The sequence below is a fragment of the Dama dama genome, chromosome 19, assembly GCF_033118175.1.
Source record: "Dama dama isolate Ldn47 chromosome 19, ASM3311817v1, whole genome shotgun sequence".
NCBI lineage: Eukaryota > Metazoa > Chordata > Mammalia > Artiodactyla > Cervidae > Dama > Dama dama.
Window position 1 is genome coordinate 74,450,724 of NC_083699.1, and position 19,212 is coordinate 74,469,935.

Consider the following 19,212-nt stretch of genomic DNA (forward strand, 5'->3'; position numbering starts at 1 on the left):
TGCCTTCTGGAGGTGGCTTCCTGCTGGCTCCTCCACATCCAGACAGCCCATCTTGATCTGCAAGTGCTGTTTCTAGGTGATGCTTGGGAAGCCAAGAGTCCCCGAATGAGGCACAGGCCACCCAGAGGGTGGGGTTCAGAGAGGGGAAGCATGGGCCTTGGTCCCTCAGGGTTGGCCTGAATGTTGAAGGAGTGAGAAGCTCCAGGCCAATCAGTTATGGCCTCCCTCCTCCAGCCTGGAGCTGTTCCCCCTCGAGGTGTGTCCCCTCAGGGGCCTTGCAGGAGGCCCAGGCATGTAGCGGCAGTGTGGGGGCCACACCTCGTTTGGGTGTAGTGGGATGTCCGTGGGGATGGTCTGCTGGGCACCCTCAGTCATCATCCTACCCCTGGCACCCTGCCCCAGTGGCCAGGACACTCTGGGTCAGAGGTCAGTTCTGGACCTCAGCATGTCCGATGGGTTCAGATCCCAGAAGTATGTGCACAGCCCAGGAGAGACCGGTCTCCAGAACAGAGTCAGAGCTCGTCTACGGAACGTTCCTCCAAATCTGACAGTTCACAGAGAGACAGAACACCTCAGCAGAGGTTTCCCTAAATTTTATGATGTTAAATAGATGCTTGACATCATCAGTAAAGAAACTTTTCTATCAATAATTAGAAACAAATTCTGATCAACCACGTGAATATTTCCAGTGAAGAGCCCTTCCACTCTCTTTATAGGAAATATTATAACATTGTTGTCATGGAAAGAGACAATCACAGTATTCAGTTAAAAACATAGAAAAAAAGAATTACACAGATCTGGATCTGTTGATTAATTAATGAAAGCTTACGTCCTATTTTTGGATTTTGCCTTGCATGTTGCATGTAAAATATGTCCTTTGCTATGATTTCTTTTCTCATTCTCAGTAATCGTTTTTCCACCTTGTGGATATATCTTTTACATTTTGCGGATATGTACTGTATTCTTTTTCTTGAAGTTGTGCCTTAAAATGTGTAAGTGTCAAACCCAGACAGCCTGGACCCACCTTTGCCAGGGCTGGGGTGGAGCAGAGTCAGAGAAGTCTCTGGAAGGATGGACAGTGGGTGAGAGAAGAGAGTGCTGAGGGGTTTCCAGGAAGCTGAGCCTTGTGGAGCCCGTCGGGGCTCCTCTCAGGCTTGGAGGCCCCCCTCTTGTGCTCTCCCTGGGGAATCTCTGGAGGTCATGAGAATCAGGGAGAGACACCCGCCCACGTGATGCTCTTCATTGTCTCAAACGGAATGCGAACAAATCATGCAATCACTAGGGGGATGTTTGCAAAGATTTAAAAATCAAAATAAACATGCTTGCTTAGTTGTGTTTGACTCTTTGTGACCCCTTGGACTGTAGCCTGCCAGTCTCCCCTGTCCATGGAATTTCCCTCAAGAGTACTGGAGTGGGTTGCCATTTCCTCCTCCAGGGGATCTTCCCGACCCAGGGATTGAACTCAAGTCTCCTGTGTCTTCTCCACTGCAGGCAGATTCTTTACCTGTTGAGCCATCCGGGAAGCCCAAAGTAAACATCCAGTGTTTTGTTAATGAAGGTACATTTGAATTTTGGGGAAAGATGAAGAGCTTTCAGGTGTACACCTTTAAAAAAGACAGGCTTTATTTTTCAGAGTAGTTTTGGGTTCCCAGAAAAACTGAGAGGAAGGTACAGAGATTTCTCCGCCCCTGCACACCCACAGCCTTGGCCACCGTCAACACCCCCACCAGAGCGGTGCATTCGTCACAGCTGGTGGACTGACATGGACACACCATCATCACGCACAGTCCTGAGCACCAAGCCTCACTCCTGGTGTTGTGTTAATACACTCGGTAGGTTTGGACCTGCATCCCCCACAGATCCTGAGTATCCTCTGGGCTCCACCTACTCATCCCTCCCTCCTCCAGCCCCTGTAAGTCACCAAGTATTCACTTTTGCCATAGTTTCAACTTTGCAGATCAGACTGCTGACTCGAGTCAATGAAAAAAAAGCCAAGAAGGGGAAAAACAGAAACAAAATTCTGGAATACACCCCGGGGTGGTGGGTGAAGTTGAGGCATGCTATCATCCCTGGGCCACGTCTGCTGGAGACCCAGCCTGGGGTCTAGTGGCTGGTGATGACCCCCACAACTCCCAGCACAATGTTCCACTCGCAGGAAACATGACCAGTCTTCCAAGAATGAGGCTGGCGACCAGCTGCAGAGTCTCTGAGTGGGCCTCTGCTGGCTGTGTGCCAGGAGCCAAGTGCTTCTTTCTCAGGAGAGTCCAGAGCAGCCTTCATGTCCCCACTCTTCATCAGCGGCATCCTGGCCAGTTGCCATGGAGATCCACTGGCACAGCACTCTGGCCAGCCCCAACCAGGTCAGACCAGGGGCCACCCTGACCCTCGGTGCTGTCCTGGAGACACTCTCTGCTCAGTCTTCTGTCCTCCCCCTCCCCTTCCCCCTTGGCTATTACTTGGCCTTCGCAGTTGGGCTGGTGGAGGACATGGTGCCAGGCCCTGGGAGTCCTCCGTGGTCATGAACTATTCCCGGGGCAAGAAGACTTTGCCTGGCTCCACTCCCCCAGCCCCCAAGGGATCTTTCAAGGGGTTTCCTCAGACTGCCCGGCTCTGGGGCCCGATGCCATTGAGCAGCTTTTCAGTTGTGCCAAGGAGTTGGTGGGGGGCTGCCACTCGGCCATGTGCTTCTTCACCCAGCAGTTGGGAGCATGGCCTTAGACGCCGGCAGGCTCTCTGGGGACAGGGCAGGTCATGGCTGAGGGCCCTGAGGTGCACCCAGCGGTCAGGGGTCCTCTTGGGGCCACCCACCCTCCCAGCGACACTGCAGTCACATGGATGGCCCCACCTCCCTGGCCTGACCCGGAGGCCTGGCAGGGCTGAGTTCAGACTGTTTGTGCACGGCCCGAGCTGGCAGCATTGGCACAGCTCCAGAAGGCTATAAGAACACAAGACAAAGAGGAGTATGCAGCAGAGCCCCCATGCAACCCTCAAACCCTGACCCAAGCAATGAGTGAAATACCTGCCCTGAAGAGCAGGGGCCCCAGGTGACCGCCTCCCTACATCCACTCTTTCCCCCAAGGGCCTTCATTCGCGGGACTTCTCCCCATGGAGCCCGGGCATGTCCATGCCTGTGCCTTCTCCCTGCGGTTCTGGAAAGTCCCGCTGCTGGCTCTGCAGCTGTGCGTGCCCAGGGCCTGGTCATCCGGCCTGGAGCCCCATGGTGGGTGGGTTCTACCCATCGGTCTTCTTTGACCAGGGTTTGGGGGGAGGTGGGGTGCTCACTGGGCAAAGGATGGGAACTGCGGCTGGCATGGGCCTTCCTCAGGGGCAGCCCTGGTCACAGGGTGCTGGGCAGCCTGGCCCAGTGAAGGATGCGGCAGTGCTTGCGGTTCGTCAGGCACAGCGACGGGACCATGGTGCTGGCAACCTCTCTCCCTGAGACAGCGCTCATTCCAGGCAGCCTCCAGCAGGTCATTCAGCTGCACCAGCCATGGATGCCCCAAGCTTTGTTACAGAAGCTTTATTTCCTGCCCATGTTGCCTGTTGGTGGCGGACCCCTTCATTCAAGATCAGGATGAAGGTGTCCTGCTCTGGGCCCCCTCCTCATGGCCAAGGCAGAGCCTCCTGGGGCTCCGCTTGGGTGGGGGCCCTGGCTCTGTGATCATTTCACGAGCCAGAGCCACCACATGGCCACACCTACCACCCACAGGCCGGAAAGCCCAGTCTCCCACCGGGAGAGGGCAAGAGCCTGGTCCCCTTCCTCTGACTGTGAAGGCTCGAAGCAGAGGATGAGAAGGTTGGGTGGCATCACTGACTCAATGGACATGAGTCTGAGCAAATTCTGGGAGATAGTGAAGGGCTGGGAAGCCTGGTGTGCTGCAGTCCATGGGGTCACAAATAGTTGGACACACTGAGAGACTAAAAAAAGACAACAAATCTGTCTCCTGAACAAGAGATTCAAGAGCAGGGGAGACAAGGGGTGTGGGGGAGGCAGGCCCCTGAGGGACGCATCTTAGCGGGTAAGGATCACCATCCTGTGCCTGGGGCTGGGCCCTCAGCTCTCCCTGGGACCAGGACTTGACCTCAAGGATGAGGCCTAGGGAAGGGTCTCCCAGCTACAGTCCCCACCCCTGTCCCCCAAGGAGTGTCCTGACCCACGAGATGCAGTGGGCTTGTCCTTGACCTGACCACCCAATCTCCGAAGCCCACCGAGTCCATCTGTTCAGCTGCTCCACCTGCCTTCAGTTGGGGGCGGAGGGTGTGCAGCTTCTTTTCCAGGGTTCCCCTTTCCAGTGGGTCACAAGGGTGGCCCGTCAGACTGGGGGAATTGACCTGGCCTGAGTCAGCCCCCAGTGACTGAGAGGTGGGAGGAAGCAGAGGAAGGGTATCACCAGTTCCTGCATGCTGTGCCTTCCTGGCTCACCTGTGGCCGGCCCTCACAACACAGGCCAGGCCACCAGCCCACCCTGGGAGGCACCTTCTCGGGTGTGACCCCTGGAGGAGCCCAGACCCCTCTGAGGTTGACAGAGCACAAGACTCTTTCCCAGACCTGACATATCACCCGAGCCACTGAGCCCACCGCCCGTGCTGTCCCTGCCCACTGCAGGGGACACACGTGGTGCATTGTTACTGCCTGATGGGAGAGGTTCAGGCCAAATGAAATGAGAGTGGATGGGCAGGGAAGGGAGGTTTGGGTCAGTCATTTCACGGCCATATGCATTCCTGGTCTGGCAGCACTGGGGAAGCAAAAATGCTCTTAGGGGAGATCCTTGTGTCTCCTACTCGCTGAGCAAGTGGCCTTGGAAACCAGACCACACAACTATGATGGGAAAACAGAGGGAAAGCCCCCCACCCACCAGGACTGGGACCAAAAGGTCTGGAACCAGGAGGTGATTCTAGAAAACAGTAGCAGAGACAGGCCCTCGGAGAGGTCAACACCATCCTCTGTGCTCAGGGTGACCTTGGAGACCACTTGGTGCAGGCGGTGCTGCTGCAGCCTGTGTCCAGCGTCTGTGTTCCCAGGTCCTCCTGGCCTCAGGGCCCCAGCCGGGTGATCAACTCCAAGTCCATCGGTCACTGGTCCTGAATTTGATCCCCGGGCCGCCACCCACCCCACCACCCACCAAGAGACCTAGCACGCAAAACCCGTCTTCCTACCAAGGACGTTAGGAAGGGATTATTCACTTTCCAAAGGACTCTTTTTTTCCCAGAAAAGAACACTCTGAATTTTCCAGAAGCTCCGACAGCCACTTCCCCGAGTGCATTCACTGTGTGATTTGTTTTTTCACACTGAGACAGCGTTTCGGGAATCCATCCAGTTCAGGGAAGGAAGAAGCCTTTTGGGCTGTGTGTGTGTGTGTGTGTGTGTGGAGGGGGGACTCTTGTGGGGGAGGTGCAGCCTGGCAGGCACAAGGGGTGCGAGGCTTGGACTCCCAGGGTCCTGGAGCCCCCGCCTGGGGTCAGCAGAGCCCGGCTCCTCTGCGGGGTGTTTCCTGCCCTGGAAGCAGGGGGTGGGGTGGCCGCCCCCGCACAGGCAGCATGTGATGCAGTGGAGTCTTGCTAAGCAGCTGACACAGTTGGGGAGCAAGGATGACACCATGTGTGATGGGAGAGGGGCCGGGTTATGAAATGTGACATGAAAGGAAAGGAGGGAGGGCATGAGAAAAGATTGAGGAGAGAAAACCCGGGACACTGCTCCCTGTGAGTGGTGATTCAGGGGGCCTCCTGTGTCTCACAGGGTGCAGGGAGACACCCAGAGTCCTCTAGGTCCCTGGCCACTGTGGGGTCCCGGGTAGCAGGCCCATCCCCCCAAGGAAGACAGAGGGTCATGGACAGACTGGGGCGGGGGTGTGTTGGGAGTGGGATCAAGGTCTCCTCTGCTCTCTGTGTGAGGGGCCGCAGGGGGCCCAGGTCCAGCTCCCTGCCCGGTGTGAGCCATCTGGCTGGCTGGGCTTCAAACCTTTCATGGCATGTCGGACAAGACCTCAGTGCCTCCTGGCACGATGATCCTCCTTGACCTCCCCTCCCCCACCTTGCCCTATTCTTGTATAGAACTAGTGTCTAAGTATATTGTCACCCAAGGGCACAGGGGAGCAATCCCAGGCCATTTTAAACAAAGAGGCTGCAAGTCACCAGACCCCTGGGCTGGGCAATGAACTCAGAGTGTTCATTCGGTGACCCCTCAACCCCCGGCCCAGGACCAGCTTTCCTAAACATGGAGCTTAACACTCAGGAGGCCCAGACCCTCCACCTTTCAATCCAGACAAATAGCACCACTGCCCAAACCACTATGACCAAAAACATCCTACATTTTAGGTGGGAACTAAAAATAACCAAGAGTCTGGGCAGCCAGGCTGACTTGGGTGGCCGTACACGTGTGTGCTCTGTTTGCTTGCTATGTTTGCTTATATGTAAGAAGTCTCTTTAAAGAGGCAATTTTATGAAGACAGATTCTATCTAGTCTTTTGTCTCTGTAAGTCGAGGTGGTCCGGGCATCCCAGACAGCAGATGTTTCCCTCAGGATGGTGGTGATACTACTTCTGCTTTTGTTGTGATTTAAAAGGAAATGGTCTCTCCTTGTCCTTCTGCCCTGGGTGGGTCACAGTAATAGTGGAAAGCGGTCATCTATAAAATGATCAGGTCCGGGGTGTTCCAAGCTTCCCTTCCATCTGTAATCTGAGATCTGGGGGAGGAGGACCCATCAGGAGAGGAAATGGACTTGAAGCCACAGCAGGCAAGTCACTTATACGTCCTGGGCTCTATTCCCGTGTCTGTAAGGTGGGGAGGGCGGGGTAACTGTCTTCCCTCAGAAGTATCGGAGGAGATCATGGTTACTCGAGGGGGCTTGTAAACTGTAGGGCACTGTGCAAACACAAGATGTTAATTGTAGCTCTGGTTTGTAAGTAAACCAGAGATGTGAACAACTCATAGAAATGCAGTCAGCTTTCCTTGCTGATCTTGGCCTTGCCAAGACCCCCGTCAGTGAGGGATATAGGATGGCCATGTAGAAACCACCAGCATCACTGTTTCCATCAACACCTGAGCCCACTGCTCTGCCCAGCTGTGCCTGATGCCCTGGTGCTAAAGAGCAATGGGGAGTGGTGGGTCGGATGTCCCGGGAGTCTTGCATGGTGTGCTGGGACTCGTCGGCATGGCAGTCTGGAGGGGACAAGGATGGTGAGCAATCACCAAGACCTCCCTGCTTGGGCCTGGGAGGGTCTGATTTAATCATCACGGCTCCTGGGCAGGCAGCACACACCCTCTGGCTTCATGGATGAGAGACTGAGGCAGAGTGCTAAGCAAGCCTGCAATCTGTTTATGTCCTCAGGAAAAGAGTTTAAAGCCTTTGTAAATGCCAGTGAGCAGACAGACAGACACTGAAAAGGAAGTCCAGGGGACACGGGGCAGCAGAGACCACGCCACCAGCCAGAGTTTGGTCTCTGCTACCCATGAAGTCCCCGTTTGTACTGATTCACGTGACTTCCACCCACCAGCAGTCTGCTCCTCTGTGGCTCTAATGTCCACATGCCAATATCCTGCTCGGAGCAGTGAGCCGTCAACTTCCGAGAGCCAGGGCTAAGCTGCCAGCCAGAGCTGCCCTGCGTGGGGCAGTGGGCGTGTTGGTCCCCAACTCGATCCCATTTGCTGGGCAGTGGTTCCCACCCCAGCTGTGTGCGGTGCTCAGGGCTCCCAGCTGCCGAGACTCTGGAAGAGGGTGCCCCCTGAGTGAGCTCACACTTGGAGCCCGTGGGACCAGGATGAAGCTGTCCCCATCGATGTCCTAGCTCAGCCATCTCCCTGGTCCTGTCCCCCACCACCCCACTGTCCCTGCCGCTGCCCACCCTTCTCTCTGAGTTAGTCGGTCAGAGCTGCTGCCACCGACACCACTGGAGGGGCAGCGTAAACAACCCCTATTCTCTCACCATCGGGAGGCCAGACATCTGAGATGGAGATGCGGGCAGGCTGGGTCGCTCCGAGGCCTCTCTCCTTGGCTTGCACATGGCTGTCCGCTGCTATGTCCTCATGTGCTTCCTTTTCTGTGTCCCCTGGGCCCTGGAGACCCCTCTGTGTATCCTAACCCCCTCTTCCTATAAGGACACCAGCCTCTTCTGATGGCTTTATATAATTCCTGATGGATTCATCTCTGAAAAGAGCTTATCTGCAAATTCAGTCACATTCTGAGAGATGGGGCTTCACCATGTGAATTCGGGGGAATCTGAGTCACACCACAGTGCTTGGGACTGGGATCATTTCCCCAATAAATCACTTTCAAAGGAACCCCTGTCTCAGGCTTTGTTTCTGAGGCAGGACCCACCCAGCTTCCTGCTTCTCAAAACAGGGAGGGGACCGCCCTTGCTGTGAGTTCTGCTCAGAGGCGGCCTCTTGGGGACCCTGGTTACAAGCTGCTGGTACTCCTTGGGGACAGGACAGGCTGCAAGTTGGAAGAGGGGATGTGAACCCCAGGCACGGCATTACTCATTCTTTGAGGATTTTTAGGTGAGCTTTGTTCAGAAACTGCCCCAATGTGTCCATTTGTTAATTGAAGTCTAAGATTTTTCTCATGTAACAATATAAATAATTTGCCCTTTGATAGGCACAACTTTTTATTCCTGGAAACTCAGAGGAACCAAGTCATTATAAATTATAAGAATGGAAAGAAATCACTGCAGATCTGACCCGGCTTCTTCCCCGGGGAGCATGGGAGCTGCCCGCAGGGGCAGGAACCTTCAGCTGTTTCCGGGCTCAGCCAGGGTCCACTGGAGCCAGTCTCGTGGTTGCTCCCAGCCCCAAAGTTGACTCCACGTGGGACAACAAAAGATTTAATTAGCCTCTCTGCTTTTTCCATCTGGGAAGCAAAGCTCAGAATGCTTGCCACCGGAGGCCATGCAGACAGAGGCATCTGTTTTGGGAAAGCCTCTGTGCCTGGGATGGAAAACATCCATGCTCAGTGCCCAGGCCAAGCTAGAGAGGAGACCCCTCAGATCCAGGACAGGACCACACAGCTCTCCTCGCTCACGGGGCATTATCCCATGTATTCAAGTATTAGAGAGCCTTGGTGACACCAGTTCCTTCCTGTTTAGATGCTGTGTGAGCTCTGCCCCACCCCAGTGTGATGGCTTTTGTGGACCCACGTCCACAGGTTTTGAAGGTCTGTTTCCTCAGGACAGTCCTCCTCAAAGGCAGCAGGGGGTGAAGTGGGGATCCAGCTTTGGGTAGAAAACCAAGCCATCGCTAATTTCTTTTTTCAAATTAAGAAATATTTGACAATTAAAAGCTATATTCATTTAAAGCACACAATTTAATAATTTGATATACACGTACATTATGAAATTAACAACATAATTAAGCTAATCTGCAAAACCATCCCCTTAGGTAGGCTGGCTTGCTTCCTGCCTTCTTCCTTCCCTTCTTCCTTCTCTTCTTTCCTTTTTCCTTCCTTTCTTTCTCTCCCTTTCCTTTTCTTCACTCCCCTCTTCTTTCCTTCTGATGTGTGGAGTAAACACAAGATCTACCTTCTGGCCAGTTTCAAGTACAAAGTATTGTTGACTATCCTTACTTTGCTACACAGTAGATTTCCAGAACTTACTAGTCTATTGTAACCGAAACTTTCTATCCCTTTACTGACAGCTCTCCATTTTCCGCTCTTCTTAGCCCCTGGCAACCTTGGCTCTACTCTCTGTTTCTATGAGTTCTGCTATTTTAGATTCTACATATAAGTGAGGTCATATAGAGTTTGTTTCTTCAAGAGGCAAATTTAGTAATATACTATGGCATGCTAAGTCACTTCAGTTGTGTCTGACTCTTTGCAACCCCATGGACTGTAGCCCACCAAGCTCCTCTGTCCATGGGATTCTCCAGGCAAAAGTACTGGAGTGGGTTGCCATTTCCTCCTCCAGGGGATCCTCCCAACCCAGGGATTGAACCCGAGTCTCCTGTGGCTCCTGCATTGCAGGTGGATTCTTTACTGGTGAGTAAAGATTCTTTACTGGTGAGCATATATACATATATATGTATATATCACAGTTTCTTATCTGTTCAACCTTCACTGGACATTGAAGCTGTTCCTATATCTTGGCTGTTGTGAATAAATGACGCAGTGAATATGGGAGTAAAGACAACTCTTTGACATCTGATTTCATTTCCTTTCAATATATACCCAGAAGGGGGACTGCTGGATTATAAAATAGTTCTACTTTTCATTTTTTTGAGGAAACTCCATGCTGTTTTCCATAGTGTGTAACAACTCCCCTCCAACAGTGTATATTCCAACCAACAATGTACACAGGCTCTTTTTTCTCCACGTCTTTGCCAGCATTTGTTATCATTTGTCCTTCTGATAATAGTCATTTTAATGAGTGTGACCTGATATCTCATTGTGGCTTCAACTTGCTTTTCCCTGATGGCTAGTGACATTGAGCACCTAATCGTGGATCTGTTGGTCATTTGTGTGTCTTCTTTAGAAAAATGCCTATTAAGGTCCTTTGTTCATTTTTAGATCAGCTTTTTTTTTTTTTTTTTTTTGCTACTGAGATATATGGTTTCCTTATACATTTTGGATATTAACCCCTTACCAGATATATATTCAATAATTTGCAAATATTCTTTCTCATTCCTTAGGTTGCTTTTTTACACTGTTGGTTGTTTCTTTCACTGTGCCAAAACTCTTCAGTTTAAGTTAATCTCATTTTTCTGCTTTTGTTTTTGTTGCATATATTTTTGGCCTCATATTTTTTAAAAATCATTGGTCAGACTAATATCAAGAACATTTTCCCCTGTGTTTCCTTATAGCAGTTTCACAGTTTCATGTCCTACATGTAAGTGGTTTATCCATTTTGAGTGATGTGAGATAAGGGTCCAATTTTATTCTTCATGTGTGTGGATATCCCGTTTTCCCAACACCATTTATTGAAGAGACTGTCCTTTCCCCATTTTGTGTTCTTGACACCCTTGTTTTTTTTTTGTTGTTGTTGTTGTTGTTGACTAAACAGCAACAGCTTGTTTAATACATTGCCTTGGTTGAAAATGAGAGTTAAAATAGATCACAACACTTGGAAAACCAGACTATAAATGTCCTCCCTCTTAGAGCCAGACAGCTGGCACCCTTGTTGAATATCAGTTGATCAGATGTGCAGATTTATTTCTTGGCTCTCTATTCTGTTCTGTTGGTCTATAGTCTGTTTTTAAGCCAGTACCATGCTGTTTTTATTACTATAGCTTTGTAATAAAATTTGAAATCAGAAAGTGCAATGCTTCTCACTTCATTCTTCTTGTTTAAGATTGTTTTGACTATGCAGGGTCTTTTGTGGCTCTATATGAATTTTCAGTGAGTTCAGTTCAGTCACTCAGTCATGTCTGACTCTTTGTGACCCCATGGACTGCAGTACACCAGGCTTCCCTGTCCATCACCCACTCTCGGAGCCTGATCAAACTCATGTCCATCGAGTCAGTGATGCCATGCAACCATCTCGTCCTCTGTCACCCTGTTCTCCTGCCCTCAATCTTTCCCAGCATCAGGGTCTTTTTCAATGAGTCAGGTCTCCGCATCAGGTGGCCAAAGTATTGGAGTTTCAGCATCAGTCCTTGCAATGAATATTCAGGGTTGATTTCCTTTAGTACTGATTGATTTGATTTCCTTGCTGTCCAAAGAGCTTTCAAGAGTCTTCTCCAGCACCACAGCTCAAAACCATCAGTTCTCTGGTGCTCAGCATTCTTTATGGTCCAACTCTTGTATCCATACATGACTACTAGAAAAACCATAGTTTTGACTCTATGGACCTTTGTCAGCAAAGTGATGGATTTCTGCTTTTTAATATGCTGTCTAGGTTTGTCATAGCTTTCCTTCCAAGGAGCAAGTGTCTTTTAATTTCATGGCTGCAGTCACCATCCACAGTGGTTTTGGAGCCCAAGAAAAGAAAATCTGCTACAGTTTCCACTTTTTCCCCATCTATTTGCCATGAAGTGATGGGATATTTTTCTGGAATTCCTTTACTTTTTCTAATAGATATTGTCAATTTGATCTCTGGTTCCTCTGCCTTTTTTAAATATAGCTTGTACATCTGGAAATTCTTGGTTCATGCACTGTTGAAGCCTACCTTGAAGGATTTTGAGCATTATCTTGTTAGGATGTGAAATGATGCATGCATCAGTTCTTGATTTTGTATCCCATAAATCTCATAGGCTTTCTTTGTTCTTTTCCATTTTTCCTCCTGACTGGATAGTTTCAAATGGCCTGTCTTCGAGTTTGTGAGTTCTTTCTTCTGCCTTCTTGAGAGTCTGATGTTGAAGCTCTCTACCACACTTTTCATTCCCATCATCATATCCTTGAGCTCAAGAATTTCTTTTTGATTGTTTTTCATGATTTCTATCTCTTTGTTGAACTTCTTATTTTGTTTATGTAGTATTTTCTTGATTTCATTGAGTTGCCTGAGTTCTTTGGTAGTTTGCAGAGTTTCCTTAAAACAATTACTTTAATCTTTATCAGGCACTCTGTAAGTTTCCATTTCTTGGGGTTAGTTACTAGAAATGTATTGTGTTCCTTTGGTGGTGTCACATTTCTTTGGTTTTTCCTATTTCTTATTGCCTGTGTTGTTATCTACGCCTTTGAGGGAAAGTCACTTCTTTCAGACTTTATAGGGCTTCAGTGAGGAAAGACCTTCGCCTACAGGTAGGTGTGAGGGCACCAGCTGAGTGTGTGTGGCAGAATCCACTCTGAAGGATGAGTGTGCCTTGCAGTGATCCCAGCTTCACAGAGGGCAAGCGGTGTTGCTGCATAAACCGAGGTCAGCGTCCACCATGGCTGTGGGAGCCCATGGTGGCAGCAAGGGCTGTAGGGACCTTAGCGGCAAAGGCTTCCAGCATCCCCCTGTTCCCTCTGTCCTCATGTGGGAGAGCTGTGGCCAGGGGGACCTCTCTTGGTGCTGGTCCAGCAGGTGGGCGAACCTGAGGCAAGGGTGTGGGCAGAGCAGCTGTGGAGCAGGCTTCTGGGGTACAGTGTGGACTCCAGTCCAGAGGTCTCAGGCTGCCGTGACGGCTCCTCTTCTGCAGTGGCCCAGCAGCAGCTCCTTCCCTTTCTGGGGTTGAGTCAGGGGTGAGTGGGAGGCAGCAGCAAAGACTTCAGACACTTGTGTCAAGTGGTTGAGCATAGCAAAGACTGGGGGGGGGGAGGTGGTCCTTGGCAGTGAAAACTGCAGGTGTCTGCAGTGGGGTTGAGGGTTTCCAGGGTATTCTGCAGTCCTTCCCCCATAGGGGAGGCCGTGTTAAAGGGTCCCTCTCAACACTCAGGAGTGCCAAACCAGGGGACAGCGTGATGCAGGTAAGACACTAGCTGTGATTGTCTGCATGGCCATTCTCGGTTTTGTGTGCCTCTGAGCTTCTGCAGCTTCTTTATTGTACTGTAGAGTTCTCTTGGAGCTATTCTATATAGCTGTTCCTTCAATGTTTTTGTTGTTTCTGTGGGGGCATGAGCATTGGGACCTCCTAGTCTGCCATCTTCCTGACATCACCTAATTTCTTTTCAAGTGGGTTATTTTTAAAAGGAGTAAATTGTGTGTGTGCTTAATTAATAGTGACTGTTTAGTGTTGCAACTCATTTATTTGGGGACAGACTCCAATTTGTGTCAGGAACCCAGTGTCTGCCACTTTATTATTCAGGCTGGGAAAGATACAAGCACCTGGTGAAAAGGCTAGAAGATGAATCTTAGGGTTCGAGGTTCGCTTTGTCTTTTCACCATATTTAACGTACAGAATTCTGAGTTTGGCGTCTTAGCAGCAAACACTGCTGAGCTACAGCCAGAGAGCTCTAGACTGACCCCAAGACTGTGGTGAATTCCCAGGAGTGGCATCGCCCCTGGCTGGCCCTTTTCAGGGTGAGCCCGAGGGCCAGGGAGGGTCACTGCAGGAGATCAGGCCCCCTGCACCAGCAGTCCATCTGTCTGTCCCTGTGGAGGAGGTCATGTAGGCACATGTCAGAGGGGACAGGGAAGAAAGGCCTTCTGCCCACAGGGCTGGCCATGAGGGGCAGCAGCATAGAGCTGATGGGAGGGAGAGGAGAAGCCTCTGGGGAAAGCACACTCAAGTCGGGACCTACAGAGATAGGTTTCTGGAGGGGCTTTTGAGCCCTCCCATCACAAGGTTCAACCCAAGGTTTCAATAAAGAAACATTAAAACCAGATTCCAGCACATAACCCACTGTTCAGATACACATATGTTTGAAACAAAAATATGAAAGGTCATGCTTCTTGAATGCGTGGTGGTCAGCAATGGTCATGGACCTCAGCCTAACCAGGCAGAGAAGTCAGTCTGCCCTTCCTCTCCTCTGGACCGACATCTGCTCAGGCCCCAGCACCTCCATTCCTGCTGCTGGCCACTTCCTGTGGCGTTCAGAGGCGTGGGGAGGCCAGCTTCTCCATGTAACCTGTTCCCGTGGGGCTGAGATGGGCATGTTTCCTTCCTGCTTCCCCGAGGGTGCCACCCCCCACCCTGGGCTCCCCTGGCTGGTGCGGGTGGGGTAGCACAAACCCTCTGGGAGTGGCAGTGCAGACCACTCTGCCCTTGCTGCCAGCGCGCTGCTTTGAAGTGGGTCCCGGGGCTTGGCTCTGCAGGGCAGCCCCACAGCCTGTCATTAGGCACGTCCGCTCCCGGCTGCACCTACTCATTACGGCCAGATCAGCAGGCATGCTCACCAGCCCCCAGACAACCTTCCCCAGGCCTCGGGGCAGACAGAGCCTCCCTCAGCCGTGTCCCCAAGGCTGTGGGCCTGGGGCTTGGGTGGCTGGGGGCACAGCTCATCCGGTTTACAAGGGTTTGCTGGGGGCTGGGGGTCTCCTGGGCCCGTGTTTACTCCCAGGACACTGCCTGCCCACCACTGCCTGCCTCTTGCAGCAGGATCTTTCCTAAAATAGGCATTTTAACTGAATTTAGTTATCTGAACACACAGCACATTCTCACACGTGCTTTGTGTCATGGCACAGACTCTAAAGTTCTGAAGGCACAACAGGGCCCATGCACAGACAGATCTGCCTTCCTCTCGTTCCCCCTCCCCAGAGACAAGAGTACGACCTGGGTGCCCATGTCCATGTCAACCAGCAGGCTCACACTCTCACCTCCTCCAGCCAGAGATCGTGGCCCATGCTGTGCGCTCTGGGCTTTGGCTGCCAGTATGTGTCGGCGCTCCTTCTCTACCTCAAAGCAGCTCCTAACAAGCTGGGATGCTTAGCTGGAATGCAGGAGTTTGGTCCTGAAGATGACTCTGCACTGGGTCCTCTGCATGAGCTGTGACTTGTGGGCATGTAGACATGCAGGGTGAGGCCCAGAAGCAGCAATGCAGGTGCGTGTTGCTGCGGTTGCTCATGCCCTAAGGGCAGTGTTCTTGTCAGTCAGGGTCCTGCCAGGAAACCAGCCGGAGCTCCAACAGGGAGCCCTGGCTCCCTTGGTGCTGAGAGAGCAGGAGGGGGAAGGATGGGCTTGGAGAGGAGAAAGGCAGGAGGGCCTCTCCCAGGCCAGGAGCTACTCTCGGCTCTACTGAGCCTGTGCTGACCGTGGGCCCTGCAGGGATGCCTGCCCCAAACCTAGTGACCACTGATGCCAACTTGAAGCAGGAAGAGCTGATTCTAGCTATCTCCCCACATCCTTGCTGGTTCTCCCAGGGGCAGAGCCAACTGAGCAGCTGGGGGCACGGGCACTTGGGAGGTGGGTTTGCAGCCCCTGGCCCCCGACAGGGGCAGGTGGGCATGGGCAGAAAGCAGAGAGGAGGGCAACACACAGTGCCGTGGGTGTACGGGGTGGAAAACACGTCCCTGTCCTATAGCCGAGCTCGGCGTGGGGGCGGCTGGTCCTAGTGGCTCTGACCCAGCAGGACGGAGGTGCTGGGGGGCCTGAACATCTGCATCTATATCCCACCATTCTCCATGTCCGCATCATCCTCATGCCAGCTGTCTGCTCTGGACTGGCCACTCCTTATGGGGAACCTCATTCAGTATCCAACTCGTGGGCAGAAGAACTTCAGTTTTTGACTCTTTGTGAGTACTGGGCACATGCACCTCTCAGCTGACATTGGTTTCTGAGAACATCAAGGCCATCAAATGCTGGGGTAGGGACCCCATCAGGCATCTCCACTCCAGTTATTGGGGTGACAAATCCTGGGGAACCAAGGCAGGAGGGCTCGGGATGGAGGACTATTTATGTTGTGTTGTCTGGATTTCTTCCAGACCAGCCTGAGGCTCGTCTCCAAGGGGACAGGGGTGCAGGCAGCTCAGCTCGCTCTGTGACATGAGACATGCAGGGCCAGCCCCAGGGAAACTCACCCGCCAGGGTCCCGGGCAAGAGGTGACGGGAGGTGCCTTTCATCATCCGCGTGGGAGAACCAGAGACCACACTGGCAAGCATTACAGACAGGGGTTTAATCCATGCGTTTTTGTTTTTTTTTTCCTGAGGCTGCCCATAATACCACAAACAGAATGGTTTAAACAATGGAAATATATTGTTTTGGCTCCGGAGGCTGGAATTCCAGAATCAAGGTGTGAGCAGGATTGGTTCCTCCTGAGCCTGTCAGGGAGAACTGGTCACACACTTTCCCCCAGCTTCTGGGGGTTTGCAGACATTCTTGGAGGTCCTTGGCTTGGGCTACTTCACCTGATTTGCCTTCATCTTCATGTGGCATGTGTGTGTCTAAATTTCCCCTTTTCGTAAGGACATCAGTCATTTTGGATTAGGGGTCCACCATATCCAAGTGGTTCAGTGGTAAAGAATCCTCCTGCCAATGCAGGAGATAGGGGTTCGATCCCTGAGTTGGGAAGATCCCTGGAGGAGGAAATGGCAACTCACTCTAGTATTCTTGCCTGGGAAATGCCATGAACAGAGGACCCTGGTGGCCTACAGTGACTGTGATCACAGTCAGACATGGCCAAGCATGCATGTGTAACTAATTATAACTGCAAGGACCCTATTTCTTAAAAAGGTCACATTCTGAAATACTTGGGGTTTGGGCTTCAACATATGAATTAGGGGGAGACACTATTCAATCCATGAGAATCCCCTTAATATGCAAAGTTAAAAAGTCTCAGTGACCCCAATTTGAAAGACAGGCCAAGAACAGAACTTGGGAATTCTCCAGAAAGCAAATATCAATGACCACAAGCTGCAGGGAGGACAGTCCAAACTTACCAGCCATCAGAGAAGTGCGGGCCATGGCACCACCTGTTCCCTGTCAAATTGGCAGAATTTTGTATCATTGATAATCCTCAGCGCTGGCTGTGATCAGAGTGCAAAAGCAGGCAGATTCTGGAGGATTCAGCATGAAAAACCCAACTGAACATGTCCCTTTGATCCAGCCCTTCTATTTCTGTTCATCTAACCTAAGGAAAACATCTATTTCTGTTTCATTGACTCTGCCAAAGCCTTTGACTGTGTGGATCACAACAAACTGTGGAAAATTCTTCAAGAAATGGGAATACCAGACCACCTGACCTGCCTCCTGAGAAATCTGTGCGCAGGTTAAGAAGCAACAGTTAGACCTGGACATGGAACAACAGACTGGTTCCAGATTGGGAAAGGAGTATGACAAGGCTGTATATTGTCACCCTGCCTATTTAACTTGTATGCAGAGTACATCATGAGAAATGCTGGGCTGGATGAAGCACAAGCTGGAATCAAGATGGCCAGGAGAAGTATCAGTATGTCAGAAAGTGAAGAGGAACTAAAGAGCCTCTTGATGAAAGTGAAAGAGGAGAGTGAAAAAGCTGGCTTAAAACTCAACATTCAAAAAAACGAAGATCAGGGCATCCAGACCCATCACTTCACAGCAAATAGTTGGGGAAATAGCGAGAGACTTTATTTTTTGGGGCTCCAAAATCACTGCAGATGGTGACTGCAGCCATGAAATTAAAAGATGCTTGCTCCTTGGGGAAAAAAGCTATGACAAACTTAGCAGTGCATTAAAAAGCAAAGATGCTACTTTTCCAACAAAGGTCTGTATAGTCGAAGCCATGGTTTTTCCAGTAGTCATATATGGATGTGAGTTGAACCATAAAGAAAGCTGAGCACCAAAGAATTGATGCTTTTGAACTGTGGTGTTGAAGAAGACTCTTGGGAGTCCCTTGGACTGCAAAGAGATGAAGCCAGTCAATCCTAAAGGAAGTCAGTCCTGAATATTCATTGGAAGGACTGATGTTGAAACTCCAATCCTTTGGGTACCTAATGTGAAAAACTGACTCATTAGAAAAGACACTGATGCTGGGAAAGATTGAAGGCAGGAGGAGAAGGGGATGACAGAGGATGAGATGGTTGGATGGCATCACTGACACGATGGTCGTGAGTTTTAGCAAGCTCCAGGAATGGGTGATGGACAGGGAAGCCTAACGTGCTGCAGCCCATGGGGTGGTAAAGAGTGGGACACAACTGAGTGACTGAAGTGAACTGAACTGAACCTAAAGAAGCGACTTCCAAGGTGGCACTAGTGGTAAAGAACCCACCTGCCAAGAGATGCAGGTTCGATCCCAAAACATGGGAAAATGTTGATTCCTAAAATGTTTATCTCAGGGTAATTAAAAATTAATAGAAACAAAGCGAAAATACAGCATAAAAAGGAGAGATTTTGATATTAACACTCCAGAAGTTTTCACTGAGGACAGTTTTAAAAAAACTATCATTTCTTCTAATTTAGAATTTTGCTGAACAGGAAGAGAATATACTTTCATTAATCACCCTCACTGTGCCAAAAGAAAATATTAAGAAATGTAAGGGAGTATCGTCATGATAAGGTTGCTGAGGTAGCATTCAGGATTTCACTGCAACTAAGGGCTTCCCTGGGTGGCTCAGTGGTAAAGAATCTGCCTGCCAATGTAGGAGATGCAGGAGACGAGGGTTCCATCCCTGGGTTGGGAAGAAAGTGGCAACTCTCTCCATTATTCTTGCCTGGAGAATCCCATGGACAGAGGTGCCTGGTGGGCTACAGCCCATAGGGTCGCAAAGAGTCAGGCACAATTTAGCGACTAAACAACAACAAAACCTAAGATCCCCAAATATGGGAAAGTATTGATTCCCAAAATGTTCATCTCAGGATAATTAAAAAGTTAATAGAAACAAAGCAGACCGCACAAAAAGGAGAAATTTTGATATATCCATAGGAGAAGATATTATTCACTCATTACAATTACATTTAAAAGTGATATTAATGACCCTGGAAAATACCTATGTTGCCATGTTAGGTGACAAAAG